This window comes from Nelumbo nucifera, chromosome 1 (genome assembly GCF_055504915.1).
Source record: "Nelumbo nucifera cultivar China Antique chromosome 1, China Antique-T2T, whole genome shotgun sequence".
NCBI lineage: Eukaryota > Viridiplantae > Streptophyta > Magnoliopsida > Proteales > Nelumbonaceae > Nelumbo > Nelumbo nucifera.
In genome coordinates this window covers 138,674,021-138,691,140 of record NC_142649.1, presented here as the reverse complement: position 1 = coordinate 138,691,140, position 17,120 = coordinate 138,674,021, and positions in this window count along the sequence as shown.

Below are 17,120 nucleotides of genomic sequence, written 5' to 3'. Positions count from 1 at the left end.
ACAATTTCCCATATTTTTTTGATGCATTGCTAAAATCTCCCTTGATGTTTTGCTTCTTCGTGGCAACAAAAAAGTGGGAATCGAGTATAAATTGGGGGTGGTGATTTGTGGATAATAACTAATGCCGAGGATAGGAGGGTGGTCATAATGCAAGGGAAAATGAAGGTAGGAAAAGACATTAAGTGAATGATGATTGATTTGTGGCCAAGAGTCAAAGTATCAATAGGTATCATATCATTTCAGGGTTCGCTGAAATTTTTAATACTAGGAGTTAAAATTTGATGTTTTTAAACTTTAAATAGAACAATTATAGGTGGCATTTGACAAGTCTTTCCACATGATCTTCTGTGCTTCATCAAGCTCGGAAGACCAAAAATCAGGAGATTCAAGTGGAGCTTTCTGGTATATAGCTTTGAAACGCATTTTTAAAAGCCCAATAGATTGAGTTGCATACCAAATGGTCTTTGTCTTTAAAGACAGTACCCCAAAAACTCAATATATCTTTTGGCCATATAGAATGCTAGAAGATCTTTATAAAAAGACTTGCCAAATGGCACTGATAGAGGGTGATTTGGCCTGACCTCGTAGCACAGGGACATGTGTGCGTGACTTGGCTCGACGAACAGCTCAGCCTAACAGCACAACCGTAACTCGACGAGAGGGACCCGCCGAGTCCAACATTGGTCACTCAGCGAGTTAAGCGACTCGCCGAGGACTAGCTCTCGGCCGACCTTGACTCCCACCAAGTGTGGGAGATCCCGAACTCCTCTCAGGGCCCGAGCTCCCCTTGAGACCCGAGCTCCTCCTAAGGGGCCCCGAGCTCTCCCTTCCTAAGAAGGGAGCACCCCGGTTTTTGGCTAAGTGTCCCGAGGGAGAAATACCTCAGGGCAGCATCGTCGAGACTCCTGTTCGAACTTGCTTAAGGCCCGCCTCCAGTGCGGGCACCTCGGCGTACAATAGCTCGGCAGGCTGCAGGGAGATCTACCTGACATTCGTGCCTGCCTGACATCCGTACCTACCGGATCCGGTGGCAGGGCTCGGATCCCTTGCCAGGCGGCGTTTTGCTTGCTAGGTGGTGTTCTATTTGCAGTCTTTGAAAAGCATGGTGCGCCTGTCGAGTCCGTACCTGGCAACAGCAACCTGCACCTGCCACACCTGCCCTGGCAGTAATGGCTAGGGCGGTGGCGGTTATGCCAGATATGGCCGAGCTCCAGTATAAAAGAACCCCAACCCTCACGAGGCAAAGGTATTGAAGCTAGCACTTTCAGCACTCTTAACTCTCTGCATCTTCTTTGAGTTTTCCCTAGAGTTCTAACTTAGCCATCGGAGTGTTCCCTCCGGGAGAGCTCCCCGGGAACCCTTCACCTTCTTCTTCCTCTCAGGTGCCATCTATCACAGATAGGAGCTAACTCTCAGTCAGCTAGGAGTGCCCAGATTGTGCAGCATCATTTGGCGCTATCTGTGAGAACGCTTCAAAAGGCCTTCCTCTAACTTCTGTGAAACTTCCCTCAAAGAACTCACCATCACCATGGCTTCCTCCAGCAACTCCGGACGCCGGAACACCCCAGAGGAACAACTCCAGCTACCCACCGTCTGCATTGGGTAGTTCACCGTCCCCCTCTCCGTGGACAGGGTACCTAGTCTAAATGTGCCCCTGACGGTGGCTCCCATGACCGTTCCATTACCCTCTACCATTGGAACAACCTTTGCTAAACCCACCATCCTCCCTTCAGTGGCCAGCCAAGGTCAGTTTGAAGAGCTGATGCAATGCATGCGAGCCATGCAGGCCCAAATGCAATAGTTCCAGCAACTTCAGTTCCACCAGCAACAAGTGTTGCACCAAGTGTCCCAGTATCAGTATCAGCAACAATTTCCTTCATTCCCTCCCCGACATCTGGCTGCGCAGCCGACCAAGCCTCACCACCATAGTGAACTCCCTTCCCGTTGAGGAGAGACCTCAGCATCGTCTCATGGAAGGAAGGAAAGGCTCCCTACCCCCGCCTCGCGGCCTAAAGTCAGGATGGGGGCCTCCTAGCCGGTCAGGCCGGCGTCACCTCAGCATTCATAGTTCGAACCTCTGCTTGTGGAGAACAGGTTCCAAGTGCTAGCCGACGACCTGGAACAAGGTCCCTCTGTTCGCAGCTAACGATAGTCGTTCCTGCCTCTCTCTAGGCCCATCAAGCTCAGTAACACCGAGGCCAGCAGCACCAACGCTAAGCCAGCCAAGACGTAGCTGAGACATCACCGAGCTCGCCGAACTGCCACCACCCACAGCCTGCCCCGAGCTCAGAGGCAAAGTAGAAATAAGTTTGGAAGAGGTAAAAGCTACACCACTTCTTTCAGTTCCCTCCCCTCTGTCCCGGGAGCTCCTTGCTGTCCCCAAGCCAAGGGACTTTAAGCTCCCCCCACTGGACAAGTACGATGGGTCCTTTGACCCCAATGACCACGTCGATGCCTTCCAGTCCCAGATGCATTTGGCCAGGGCGAGTGAGTCTTGCATGTGCGTGGCCTTCTCCACTACTTTCAAGGGAGTAGCCCGCACCTGGTATTGAAACCTCGCGCGGGGCTCAATAAGGAGTTGGGTGCAGTTCGTGCAGGTCTTCACCTCCCACTTCGTCACCAATAAGAGGTGCCCGAGGACCCAAGAAAGCCTCCTCGGCATAGTCCAAAGAGAAGGAGAGTCCATTCGGAACTACATTAAGTAGTTTAATGATGCTTGCCTGTAGATACCCGACCTAGACCCTGTAGTTCGGCTCACTGCGGCCAAGCGAGGCATTACCCACAAGGAGTTCAGATGGCACGTGGTGGTCAACCAACCCAAGACCATGACCGAGTTCCTCAAACTGACAGATCGGTTCATAGGGACAGAGGAGGAGATCAACCAGAAGGGCGAGTAGGCCCTTGAAAAAAGAAAAAGGGAATCGGAGCCCCCAACTCCAAGTGACAGCAAGAAGAAGAAGGACCTAGCTCGGGGGGCAAAGCCAATCCAGCCTTTTCGAGCTCTGGCAACAGAAAGGGATTATACGCCCCTCAACACAAGGCGGGCCGAGATCCTCATGGCAATCAAGGGCGCCCCATACGTGAAGTGGCCACCTCGGCTTAAGGTCGATCCCAATGATAGAAATAAAAACTTATATTGTAGTTTCCATAGAGATCACGGTCATAGTATCGAAAACTGTAAGAACCTTCGCGACGAGATAGAAGAACTTATCCGTCGCGGGTATCTAAGAAATTTTGTACAACATAATAATAATAATAATAATAATACAAGTAGGCACAGGGAGCAGGGTAAAGAAGCTCTCGAGTCCAGCAAACAAGAAGAACAGCCATAGAGGCAACCTCCCGACAAGAGACCAGTTCGGGGGACCATCCAAGTCATTGTCGGGGGATCAATTGTCGCGGGCTGCACTTCGGCAGCAGCTCGGTCATCAGCCCGCGAGGCCGCCAGGGAAGAGCTTAACCCCCCAAAGTGGCCAAGGATGTAGGAACTGATCTTCTTCACTGAGGACAATGCACGAGGGGTCCATTACCCCCATGATGACACACTCGTCATAAAGATCAAGATCAATGACTTCGAAGTCAGGCGCGTCCTAGTCGATTCGGGCAGCTCGGCAGATATCCTCTTCAAGGCAGCCTTCGATCAGCTTCAGCTAGAAGAAAGCGACCTGAAGCCTGCAAACACTTCACTCGTGGGATTCAGCGGTGAGGAGGTCAGGCCTTTAGGGAGAGCCACTGTACCTGTGGAGGTCGGCACCTGGCCCAACATGGTAAGGCTCAACCACGAGTTCCTAGTGGTCGCGACCCCCTCCCCGTACAACACAATAGTAGGTCGGCCCATCACCCACGCCCTATGAGCAGTAGTCTCCACCTACCATTTGGCGATGAAGTTCCCTACAGACTTCGGAGTTGGAGTGATGCGAGGTGATCAACTCGAGTCCCGCAAGTGCTACGTAGCCGCCCTCAAAGAAAAGGCCAAGGTAGCAGAGGCCTTGAGCTAGAACGACATGTGGAGCAGTTCGCGGAGTGAGCCACACCTACCGAACAGACCATTCTTGTCCCGGCTTTGGCAGAGGATCCAACTCAGGTACTTTAGATCGGCACTTCTATTGAGGAGCCCCATGCAGTCTCAACTGGTAAGTTTCTTACTCGAAAGTTTAGATGTTTTTGCATGGTCAGCGACAGAAATGCCCGGCATAGACCCTAGCATTATAACTCATAGACTCAACACTGATCCTGTAGTTAGGCCCGTTAGACAGAAAAAACGTAACTTAGCCCCAGAGCGATGGAGAGTAGTCGACGAGGAGGTCGAGAAGCTCCTTGCAGCCAATTTTATCAGGGAGGTTCATTACCCGAGCTGGGTGGCCAACCCCGTTCTGGTGAAAAAGGCCAACGGTAAATGGTGCATGTGCGTCGACTACACCGACCTGAACCGAACTTGCCCAAAGGACTACTTCCCACTTCCTAGAATCGACTGTCTGGTGGACGCGACCTCGGGGAACGAGTTGCTGAGCTTTCTGGACGCCTATTCGAGCTATAATCAGATCAGGATGGACCCAGCTGATGAAGAGAAAACTGCTTTCATAACCGAGTTCAGCCTGTACTGTTACAAGGTCATGCCCTTCGGGTTGAAAAACGATGGGGCCACTTTTCAAAGACTTGTAAACAAACTGTTTGAGCCAATAATTGAAAAAAAAGTAGAGTGTTATGTAGGCGACATGGTCGTCAAGATCCAGTTTTCACACGATTTAATACAAGATTTACATTCAGTTTTTAAAATTCTGCGTAAATTTAATATGAAGTTAAATCCAGACAAGTGTGTCTTCGGTGTCACCTCGGGTAAATTCCTAGGATACATCGTTAACCGGCGAGGCATTGAGGCCAACCCGGACAAAATCAAGGCCATCCTACAAATGAGACCACCCCGGAAGTTAAAGGAGGTTCAGAAGCTAAACGGTCAGTTAGCCGCCTTGAGTCGCTTTCTGTCCAAGTCAACAGATCGCTGCCTGCCTTTCTTTAAGGCCATAAAAGGCAAAGGCTTTGAATGGACCAAAGAGTGCCAGCTCGCGTTCGACAAGCTCAAGAGACCCCTCGCCAACATTCTAGTCTTAACCCGACCCGAAGTGGGTGATGTTCTAGAGCTATACCTCTCGGCAAGTGACGAGGTGGTCAGCTCGGTACTAATAAGAGAAGTAGATCGGGTCCAACGTGTTAGATAGTCTTGTATGCCCTTAGCTTCAATCCGATTTGATGTACTTTTGACATTTAGTGTAAATAAATAAAGTGTATGTTTGATTCATGTTGTTTGGTTTAATTTTGTGTAAGACCCTAAAACTGGACACTTATAGAGACTCGTGTTAGTTTTAAATGTTCACAGCCATTGAATAAGTCTGGGGAGATTTATCCTGCCAAGGCTGATACTGGTGTGCCACCAAGTGTTGGGATGGCCTGTCTCGGCCACCAGGGTAAGACCCAAGGCACATGTAGTATGGGATTACTCGAATCCTTGAACCGGACCATATTTCCAGTATTGCCCTGGACCTTGGAGACAGATGGGCAAAACTGGAAAGTTACACCTGACCCCTAGACTCGATTATGATACTTCACTAGGTGTCAGATCTGATTGTCTTTGATATGTCAATCAGTGAGATCCTTGGTGGGGATCAAAACCTGGGTATGTTGGGACAGTCTGAGAATTCATCTGAGTGGGTGATCATAGTGACAGGATCAACCCCTTTGTCGGACAAAGGTAATGATCGGGAATGCACTCTCTCTGATGGAAACCAAACTGCCGGCAGTTGATTTCAATTGTTGGAATTTTGTTTTGCAAAATTAATATATATATATATATATATATATATATATATATATATATATATATATTTGTACGGTTTCAAAATGTTTGCAAATGGTTTTAATTCCTTGGAGCCATGTGAGTGGAGAGTGCGGCACTGTTCCTTGCAGCCGAGGGAGAGGTCCTCTCTTGTCGGGCAGTGCTTGATCATTAAGGGCTGAGAGGTTAAGTGTAAGACCATTTAGGATAGTACCTGAGGGGCTAATCTTTCACCTGCCCACAGTTCCTGGGTTTTTATAAGATGGCTTGGCCTAGGGACCACTTAATGTAAGTGTTGGGCCCATAGGGTCCATGTGATGGGCTCAGGGGTTCACTGAGCTTTTCAGTGAATTCGACTGGGCCGAACCCATGTGGCTGGTGTGTAGATCAATGCTTGGGTCCCACGCCATACAAAGAAGCCCAACTGGGCAGCAGATTGGAGACTAGTTAAACACTGAACACTTAATGGGCCAAAAGCCCATTTCGAGCTGGGCTGATATGATCACCCATCTATGGGGCGAATCTGAGATTAATGCTAGTAAAAGGATTAGGCCTTTAACCTTATCCACTCCAAGAGACCAAATTCAAATTAGATTTGAATCTGGTAACCTCCTGATAAGATCAAGAGTAAGCTAACTTAATCTGCAGATAGGATTAAGATAATCCCCTATCCAAATACTGATTTGGATTGGATAACTCATAATTAGGAGGTTTCTTAATCAAGAAGAAAGAGGAGAAACCCTAAGAGAAATATATCAGATTTTGAACCTAGGGCGTGAGCAGGCAAGAAAACTCCCTGCAAATTGAGATTAGATCTCATACAGACTCCAGAGAGAAGAGAAGCAGTCGCCGCCATTCCCTCTTGCAAGATTTGATCTTTACAGCAATAGGAAGTCAAGAAATCCGTTCTTGACATCAGTCTTGCAAGAAAGATTGAAAAAGATTTGCTGTTCAGAGTTTCTAGAGGGTTCTTGCGAAGGATCCAATGTGTAGGACGCACCCTGCTGGCTCCGTTCCACCCACAGCTGTGTCATCTTCAGCAGGATCGGTTCTTGGTGTCTTCTTTGGGCGTAAACACCAACTTTGGGAGATACTGTTTCTCCGGATCAGGTATAATCCTCCCTTTTTCTTTTTGGTTCAGATCTGGTTCGATTATGGTTCAAATAGAATCCTTGAATATTGTATTCTAAATTTAGGGAATGCGATTCCCAATTGGGAGAAGGTAGGAAAATTTTTGAAATTCGCCCACCCATTTCGCAACCTTTATGGCATCCATTAGATGGATCCTACCATTCTTTCAGTGGTATCAGAGCCACAGGTTCGAATCTTGAACCAAAAGAAAATCAGATCTAAACTTGCGCAGATGGACAGAAGATGTTCTGCCAAGATTTGCATAGATTGTTTTCTTTATTTCAAGAAACTGTTTCTTGTTAAGGGCGATTGATCTGAAATTAATTTTTGTTAAATCCAAAATTTATTTAGAACTTCATTTATTTTGATTTAATGGACTGTTCGAACCTGGAGATCGCAGTGCAGATTGGGCGCAGATGGTCTGCGCACCCTTTTTTCCCTTTTATTCATTTATTTTATTCAATTCGGTCTGTAAATATTTTTTTTTTTATTTTTCTAGACTGATTGTATAGGATTTGATCGAAATGTAATAAATTAATAGAAATAGGATTTCCGTTTTTTATTTTTTCTTGATTGAAGATGAAGGAAGAAGAAGGCGGCGCTGGAGATGTGCAGATGGAGAAATCGCTTTCTGCGATTTGCAGTTTGTGAAACTGCAACCCTAGTGATTAACCTCTGTTTTGCAGGTGGTGCGAATAGTCCATAGTTGATTTGTGATTGCTTAAAATCAAAATTATTAATTTCAGATCTTTCATGAATTAATTCTTGAATTGAAAATCGGTTTCGGACCATTTCGGACCAGATTGGACCAAATCTAGGGTTCGAAGGCGACTATTTTTCAGTCCATTATTCTCACACTTGCTATTTCAAATCTGATGTTCAATTACAAGGGTTAATTCGGCCCACCTGTAAAGCCCAGTTTTAAAAGGTTAAAACTGCAAAAGCCCACTCTTGTGAGAAAAGCTGTATGGGCCGAACTGCTAACTGCGATTCAGCCCATACACCTAGTAGACATTAATTATTAATGTTATGGATTTCAAATGGGCTGTTTAATGGGATTTACAGCAGTTAATTGATTGGATCAATTCTTCCTTTACATGTGATGTTTGGAAGTTTAATGTGTTGCGACCATGGGCCATAAGCACTTAGCCCATGAAGACTCGTTAGTGGCTCTTGTGCGCACCATGGCTGAATGCACATCATTGCCATGGTGTCCCTTAAGGTCATTGGATGACCCCTCCTTACTTGGTGGGCCCCACAACCTTGAAAAGGGATACGTACGGAACCCCTAGCCGATTAAGGCCCACTAGAAATATGACTTTATGAAAGTTAGTGGGAGCCACTTTGGTTTGACCTAAAATTAGAACTAGGGCGTAATTTAGTTCCCTCCAGCAAATATGAGTGCATGTGATAGGGAGATCCATATGATGGACTCTCTAAAGGCCTTCCGTCATTAGCACAATGATGGGTCCTTCAGTAATGAGAAAACGCACCATAAAATTGGGCTATCCATTTGCTGTTGGATCTGTTAGAGTGTTTCATAAGATGATAGGGGCGTCATAGACTGATGTGGGAGGGGCTTCACCAGAAAATGGGAACTCTCTCATGGTACCTTGGCGTAACCTGAATATGATGGGTGAGCACTCACTGGACAGAAAGGTTTACCTAAAAACGGCTCTGAACCTTGTCTAATAGAGGCCAAAGGGAAACTCATTCGATGAGTGGATATGATCCGTCACAGAATGGTGGTGGGGTTATGCAGCTGAAACAGTTGGCTTCACGCACCCCATGTGATTTTCCACATTTCCAGAGACATTTCGTCATCTCCGTCACTGCAAAAGGAGGGAAATCTCAGAGATGAACAAATGGGAATGGAACATAGATTAAAAACCATATCTATGTAGGTAACATGAATCAAACTAAGGTTGTGGACTAACGATTTTGCTGTTTTATCAGAAAATGGCAAACGGTCAATTCGCAAAGCTTCTAGACGATAACAAGCTTAAGGGCCCAAACTATGCCGACTGGTACAAAAATCTTATGCTGGTCCTAACTTCCGAAAAGTTAGATAAGGTAGTGAAAAATCCTGCTCCGGAGCGTCTGGGTGATAGGGCTTCTGAGGCCCGTAGGAGGGATTACCAAGATTGGGAGGATAAGAACTCCCTAGTCCGCTGCTTTGTCATTGCCTCATTGGACAACTCAATACAGAGGCAGTTCGATCAGATCGAACTTGCCAAGGACATATTGGACAGTCTAAAGATAATGTATGAAGAGCATAACCATCCTACTCGACAGAAGGTCCTGAAACTGTTCATGACCGCGCTGATGTCCAAAGGGCAGAAAGTTCATGACCATTGTCTTCGGATGATGGGCTACATTAACGAACTCGAAGCCCTTGGATTCAGGCTAGATCTTGGCACGCAAGTGGATGCCATCCTAAATTCTTTGCCCTCTTCCTTCAATGCGTTCACAATGAACTACAACCTGAATAAGCTGAATGTCAGCGTCTAGTGTCAGACGGCATATGCGACCGAGCTCGTCAAAAAATGCGACAAGTGTCAGAAGCACGCCAACATCCACCACCGACCTGCCGCCGACCTAAAGTACCTCACTAGCCCGTGGCCATTTGCACAATGGGGGATTGACTTACTCGGACCATTCCCACCGGCTACAGGACAAAGGAGGTTCCTAGTGGTGGCAGTTGACTATTTCACAAAGTGGGTCGAAGCTGAACCCCTCACAACAATCACAGCTCGGAATGTGTAGAACTTCTTTTGGAAGAACATAGTGTGTCATTTCGGATTATCTCGGGTACTGATCTCAGACAATGGTAAGCAGTTCCAAGACATTAGATTCCAAAACTGGTGCCGAGACATGGGGATTCAGCAGAACTCCACATCGGTGGCGCACCCTCAAGCAAATGGTCAGACGGAAGTCATGAACAGAGCTATTCTCCACGGACTAAAGGCACGACTAGACCGAGCTAAGGGAATATGGACAAACGAGCTGCCCAGTATATTATGGGCCTATCGTACCATAGAAAAGACTGCCACAGGAGAAACCCCCTTTAACCTCACCTACGGCATCGAAGTAGTCATTCTAGCTGAGATCGAAGTTCCCTTGCTGAGAGTAGAAGCGCATGATGACAGGGCGAATGAAGACGGGCTACGAACCAACCTCGACTTGTTTGAAGAAGTATGGGACCTCGCATACATCAGGACCGTGACCTACCAGCAAAGGGTAGCTCGGTACTATAACGCTAGGGTCAAAAAGCGGACTCTCCGCGTTGGCGACCTGGTTCTCCGTAAGGTTATGGTGCCTGAGCTTGGTGTTGGCAAGCTTAGTCCGAACTGGGAAGGACCCTACCGAGTAAAGTGAGTACTCAGGGAATGAACGCACGAGCTCGAAACCCTGGAAGGGGAACAAGTACCTCGGGCATGGAATATTGTCAACCTAAGGTTGTATTACCTATAAATAACTGAGTAGACCACGAGTCACTCTCAGGGCTTAAGGGCCAAAATGTCGAGCTAACAAAGACCTCAACACAATAAAACTCCGAGAGCAGGCCACGAGTCTCTTAGGGCTCAAGGGTCAAAATGTCGAACTAACAGACTCCGGCATAATAACCTAGCCACCTTTATGACGCGAAAAAATTTTAAGGGGCCACCACAGTACATGACGTATCGAGGGCGCAAGCAGACCGGCAGATTCTGCAACGCTTAGCTCACCTCGGCATACAACCAGAAGACAGTTCGGGCATATGCCTTACTATGCCTTTCCTTGCCTTACTGTGCCTTACTATGACAATATTACCCATAAATCATCGAATTGAGTAGACAATGAGTCGCTCCTAGAGCCTAAAGGCCAACACGTCGAGCTAACTTAAGACCTCGGCGCTATGCATGACTTAACCATCTTGCCAGCATAGGCTTAGTATGCCAAGGACAAAGGCATCTCGGGTACGAACTCCCTAATGCTTAGCTTACCTTGATATACGCTGATAGGGGTAAACACCAACCTAAGTAGCCAAGTAGACAGGTCGGGCACACGCCCTACTATGTCCCCCTCGACGTATGTAGTAAAATCTTACGGTCACTCCTACCAAGTACAGGGAAATGGTTCGGGATGATAGTGGTAAAGGGACACCCACCTCAAGAACTAAACTCGCTAGCTCGACAGCTCGGGGTAAGACAAACACTTCGGCAGAAGAGAATCACACAAACACTTAATAGAATATGTACTTTCATTACATAATATGTGCTTCCATTACAAAAACCTCAGTACAAAGGATCAAGAAAAGGAGAAAGTAAAATTGAGCTCGTAGGCCCAGGGTACAAGGATCACACAACTACTTTGAAAGCTTGTTGACTTCGCTCAGAACCTCTTCAGGGGTGTCAGCCAGGTCGGTAGCACCAGCCTCCTCATCACCGCCCTCCTCTTTGAAGTCTGGGTCGTCCATGGCCTGGCGGGCCATGTCGTCTGTGATCCTCCAAGTGGTGATGGCACTTGTGTCGAGGTCAGGGTATGTATGCCTTATCAACCACCTGCTGAGCTTAAAACCCCTACGGTAGACCTGCGACATCACATCGTCAAACCTAGATGATTTGACGTAGTCGATGACGGCCTGGACCTTCGTCTCTCCGAGAGCTTGATCGAAGATCTCGGTCTTCTCCTTAATATCAGCTTTGAGGTACTCTACCTCATTTTCTAGGGCCCCCTTGGCTTCCTTAAGCTCCTGCACCTCGAGCTGCGAATCCTTCTGACCCGCCTTGAGGCTCTCCACCTCGAGCTTTAAGGCCTCCTGGCCTGCTCTGAGCCCGTTCACCTCAGCCTTCAGCCTGTCCCTCTCATGGGCTAGCTTCTCTTTCTTTGACAGCAGAGCTTCAATGAAGCTCTTCTGAGCTACAACGTCAGCTTTCAACTGATGGATCTTACACCAATCTACCCTCAGATCAGTATGAGCTGCGTGAGATGACTCCTCAGCAGCCAAAGCCCGTTGCAAATGTCTGTTAGACTGAAAGGTCAATGAGTGCACGACAGTGTTCACCTAACAAAAGGAGGTCGGTCAATACCAAAGAGAAGAATGAAAGAATGGGAAAATGATGATTCTTAGAGTATGAACTCACCACCATAGTGTGGGTTGCAGCACGGGCCCCGAGCTGACCAGGGGTGAGATTGGCCCAGTCTGTAACCTCTGCAGGGTAGACAGCCCCTTTACTTTTTTCAAGGCTACACTGGGGGATCAGGATGCTCTCCTCCTCCTCCTGGCTCCCCGAGCTGGACACCGTCGTCTCAGCAGCACGATGAGTCGATTCTTCGAAAGCCTCGGCAGCAGCCCCAACTGGCTCAGTGACCGGCTCTGCCGCCACCTTAGGCTCTTGAGATGGCAAGTCCCCCTCCAAATCTATCACTGGAGGGGAATTAGGGAGCTCAGGTTTTGAGATGGGGCCTGTGGGAGCTCGGGCTTCGAGACGGGAGCCTGTGGGAGCTTGGGCCCCGAAGAAGAACCTTGTGGGAGGTCAGGTTCCGGGGTGGGGGTACTTGGGGGCTCTATGCGCGCCTTATTGGCGGCTCACTTCTTCCTCTTCTTCATTTGGCGAAGGAGCCTCTGACCGGTAATCCTCTCTTCCTCCATTGGACCTACAATAGAGCTCGATGTCAGTAAACTTGAAAACACTTAGCTGATTAAGCGAGACGCCAAGGTAAAAATAGACCTACCTAGGCTCAAACCGGCCTGAATGAGCTTCTCTTCAGCAATGTACTCTTTGTGATCGAACCCAACCTGAGCCCATGAGTGGAGTGTTTCCCTCATCTTTCGATTGAGAATAATGCCGGGGTCTTGGGTAGCCACCCTCCAGCTAGTAAGGAAGGGCCACCCCGTGCTGCTCCGGACTACAAAGTAGTCCTGCTTCTAGGTCAGGACCTTGCTTGGGAGTTTATGTAAGAATTTGAAGCTCAGGTGAGGGGATAGATAGTAAGTCCACTTGTGATCGGGGAGAATGCCCGAGGCGCTCTTCTTTATTGACAAAATGGAGCAAAAGATATCTATATCTAGGGGAAGGTTGTATTCGAAACAAAGGGAGATAGTCCCAACCACGTTTCGGATAGAGTTTGGGTGGAGCTGGTCCAGCATGACGTTAAAGCGTCTCAACACCTCGAGGATAAGGGGGTGAAGAGGGAAACAAAGCCCGTTGACGAGTTGCTCCCTAAAGACCACGATCTCATCCAGACCATGCTCCCAAGGGAAGTTGCTAGTTGGAAGACTATATGTGTATTCCTGAGGTAGGTTGAAGTGCTAGATGAGGTGCTGAAGTCTATCCAGCATTATAGTGGATGGACCGAACTGATCTGGCACCCGACCTCGACGGGAGGTGGATGCCAGCCTGCCCGAGGTCACCCGTGCCTCGTGGGAAGACTGGGCAACAGTGGGGTCACCCTGACCCGAGGTACCCACCTCGGGCTCGTCTAAGAGACTACCCCCGCTAGACATTGAATGAAATGAACTGAAAAGAGAGAAAGGGAGGCTCGGGGACTCACCAAGGAAAAACGCAACAGAACTAGAATTGGACGTGTTAGAAGACCCGAGTTGAAGACTCCAGACGTGAGTTCAAGCTAGATGAAGGATACTTAGTGGCAGAAGAAAAACCAGGGTCCCCCACTATTTATAGCCGCTAGGCCCGGGCGCCAATGATCAAGATCAAAGCAATCTAACGGTTCTCGAAAAAACCGGCTGCGAGGCTCTCGAGGTGAAATTAGTTTAGCGCATTTTTTGGCATTCGCAAAGTCCAGATTGCGTAACATCCGCGCGTGAGTTGTACGCGACCCGAGTTTTTTCCTTCCGATTGAACCGAGCACTAGACCGGCCTGGCCAACGGGTTACCTGACAGGGTGGCATAAGTCCCGAGCCAAATCCACCCGGCTCATCGTGAACTCCCCACGTTGGGTCAGCACCCCCAGCACGGGTAGTGGGGGGCAATTGATGGAGGGTGATTTGGCCCGACCTCGTAGCACAGGGACACGTGTGCATGACCTGGCTCGACGAACAACTCAGCCTAACAGCACAACCGTAACTCGACGAGTGGGACCCGTCGAGTCCAACATTGGTCACTCGGCGGGTTAAGCGACTCGCCGGGGACTAGTGCCCGACCGACCTTGATTCCCACCAAGTGTGGGAGATCCTGAACTCCTCAAAGGGCCCGAGCTCCCCTTGAGACCCAAGCTCCTTCTAAGGGGCCCCAAGCTCTCCCTTCCTAAGAAGGGAGCACCCCGATTTTTGGCTAAGTGTCCCGAGGGAGAAATACCTCGGGGCAGCACCATCGAGACTCCTATTCAAACTTGGTAAAGGCCCGCCTCCAGTGCGGGCACCTCGGCGTACAATAGCTCAGCAGGCTGCAGGGAGATCTGCCTGACATCTGTGCCTGCCTGACATCCGTACCTACTGGATCTGGTGGTAGGGCTCGGATCCCTTACCAGGCGGCGTTCTGCTTGCTAGGCGGTGTTCTGTTTGCCATCTCTGAAAAGCATGGCGCGCCTGTCGAGTCCGTACCTGGCAACAACAGCCTGTGGTAGCAACCTGCACCTGCCACACCTGCCCTGGCAATAATGGCTGGGGTAGTGGCGGTTATGCCAGATATGGCCGAGATCTGGTATAAAAGAACCCCAACCCTCATGAGGCAAAGGTATTGAAGCTAGCACTTTCAGCACTCTTAACTCTTTGCATCTTCTTTGAGTTTTCCCCAGAGTTCTAACTTAGCCATCGAAGTGTTCCCTCCGGGAGAGCTCCCCGAAAACCCTTCACCTTCTTCTTCTTCTCAGGTGCCGTCCATCACAACTAGGAACCAACTTTTAGCCTGCTAGGAGTGCCCAGATTGTGCAGCATCAGGCACCATAGTTATAGACCCAAAAAAGTGTGTCAGTCACCCAAAGCGCATATACATACAAAGTGCATGTATTGGGTGTATCAGATATTTTGAACCTTTTGTGGTTGAAATCTGAATATATCATTTTGATGGTTGAGATTGATTGATCGATCGCAAGAGCTTATTTTGATGGGTATAATTAAAAGAGGTAGTAAGACAAATGAATTAATGAAAATGATGTAAAAACAATAATAGTTATCTAATCTAGAGAAAAAAGAATATAGACAATATAAGTGGAGGTAGGTAGAACTAAGTACTTTGATTATTGTGGAGAAGGTGATGATAATAATAATGGGGTAGAGTTAGTTATAAAGGGGAAGATTAAATAAGTATTATATGAGCAATAGTAGAGCATTCTAGCTTGGCAACAAAATAAAACATGTACAAAAGGCTATATAACGTAATCAAAAGTGAATAGTGAATACACTACTTATTTGTATAGCTAGTGCAATGCATAGATTAAATAGAAATTTGATTAGGTTTGGATTGACAAATTTGAGTTATGACATCAATTTGGGTATTGGCCTGGGTCATGTGTAGGCTTGATTCTTAACTTATATAAAGGGAGGTTTTAATTTTAATTGGTAGCCTTGGCAAAAGAATATATTAAATCGAATAAATTTGTGGTGGGATGCAAGAGGCACTTTTATTCCCAGAAGTTTCTTAACATAAAACGGTAAAATATAAAGACCTCCCCTAAAGTTTTATTTTAACAAAAACCTCCCTTGTAGTTTTGAAAAATTCTACAGTTACCTCCCTTTCATCATTGTCTCAATTCATTATCAAGAAAAAAAATATTATTGTCTCCATAATAAAGACATTGAAGTTACAAAATTATGCTTAATATTTATTAGGAAATCTTTTAATATAATCAAAATGCCAGATTTTCCCTTTTAGACTTCACTCAATCATAACGAGTTTTCAAAATTGAATTATTTTACTCTTTAATTTGACCTAGGGAATTTTTTTTAGTTCAAAATTAAAAGATTTTTGCAGTATTTTAGTAATCTCCATCTAAATTGATAGACATAAGGGTAAACTGGGTATTTTAAAAAATTAATGCATTGGGCCAACATTTTCTAGCTGGGACAATGATGGAAGGGAGGTAACTTCCGGATTTTTCAAAACTACAAGGGAGGTTTTTATATTTTACCCAAAACAAAACAAAACATTCGCAGTTTCAAATGGCAGAAAAAAAAGGCACGAAAAAAATAGTGAGAAATACCTGATTTTTTTTTTCTTTTTGTGACTTTGGTTGCTGCCTTGTCGGTTTCATTCACTATGCAAGAATGTTGATGCTTTTGCAACAAATTGCCACTAGTCACCAGTTTTGTTCACTGTCGTCCAAGGTTATATTCTTTCCATCTCAAAGACAGAGTAAATGAAGATTGGAAAGAAAAAGAAGTTAGAGAAGTGTTGCAAACTGTAAGAGAAAAAGAGGGAAACACAAAAGAAAAAAATGAAACCTTAGGTTGGAATGTTGAATAGGTAACTTAGGACATAAATGTCTTTTTAAAATATTTGTTATTTTTGTTTTATATCAACCACGAATCGTTGTCCAAGTTGAGTGGTTTGACAATTAGTCATTTAGACTGGTCAAGTAATTGGGCCAATTTTTGGGTTAAACAGTTTGATCACCCAGGTAAATAACATTTTTAGAATCTTTGATACATCCCATTATATACATCTTTCTTGTAGCAAATCCACCCCATAGTGGGAGGCGTGTGTAGAATTAGCATGGGAAACAATAGCAATAAGAAATATGGTGGTGGTGGTGGTTGATTATTTTTAAAAGAACCATTAAAGAAACATCAAAGATACACAATCACACCCCACTTACAACAAGATAAGAGATTAATAAGATAGGAAGGGTTAGCAAAATAAACAAATGATTTGGAGTTCCTATCTAATATTAATTAATAGATCATCTAGATGGCTAATAGTAATTAATTGGTCTCAGGAGAATATTTTGATGGCTAAAATTTAAAGGAAAAGATGAAGCATACTACCAAATGGTGAAAATGATATTCCACATAGAAAATTTGAAAGTAGTGGTGATGTTTGGTTTGTTCAATGAATTGAAAGAATTTGTAAAGTCTATCACATGAAGCTATACTTCATCATTTGGCATAAGATCCCATTGATTTGACACCTATTTCCTTTATCTACTATTTTCTTTTTCTCTACTTCATGGGATAGCTCATCCCCTTAAACCTCCAACCCTGATGGTAGTGAAATTT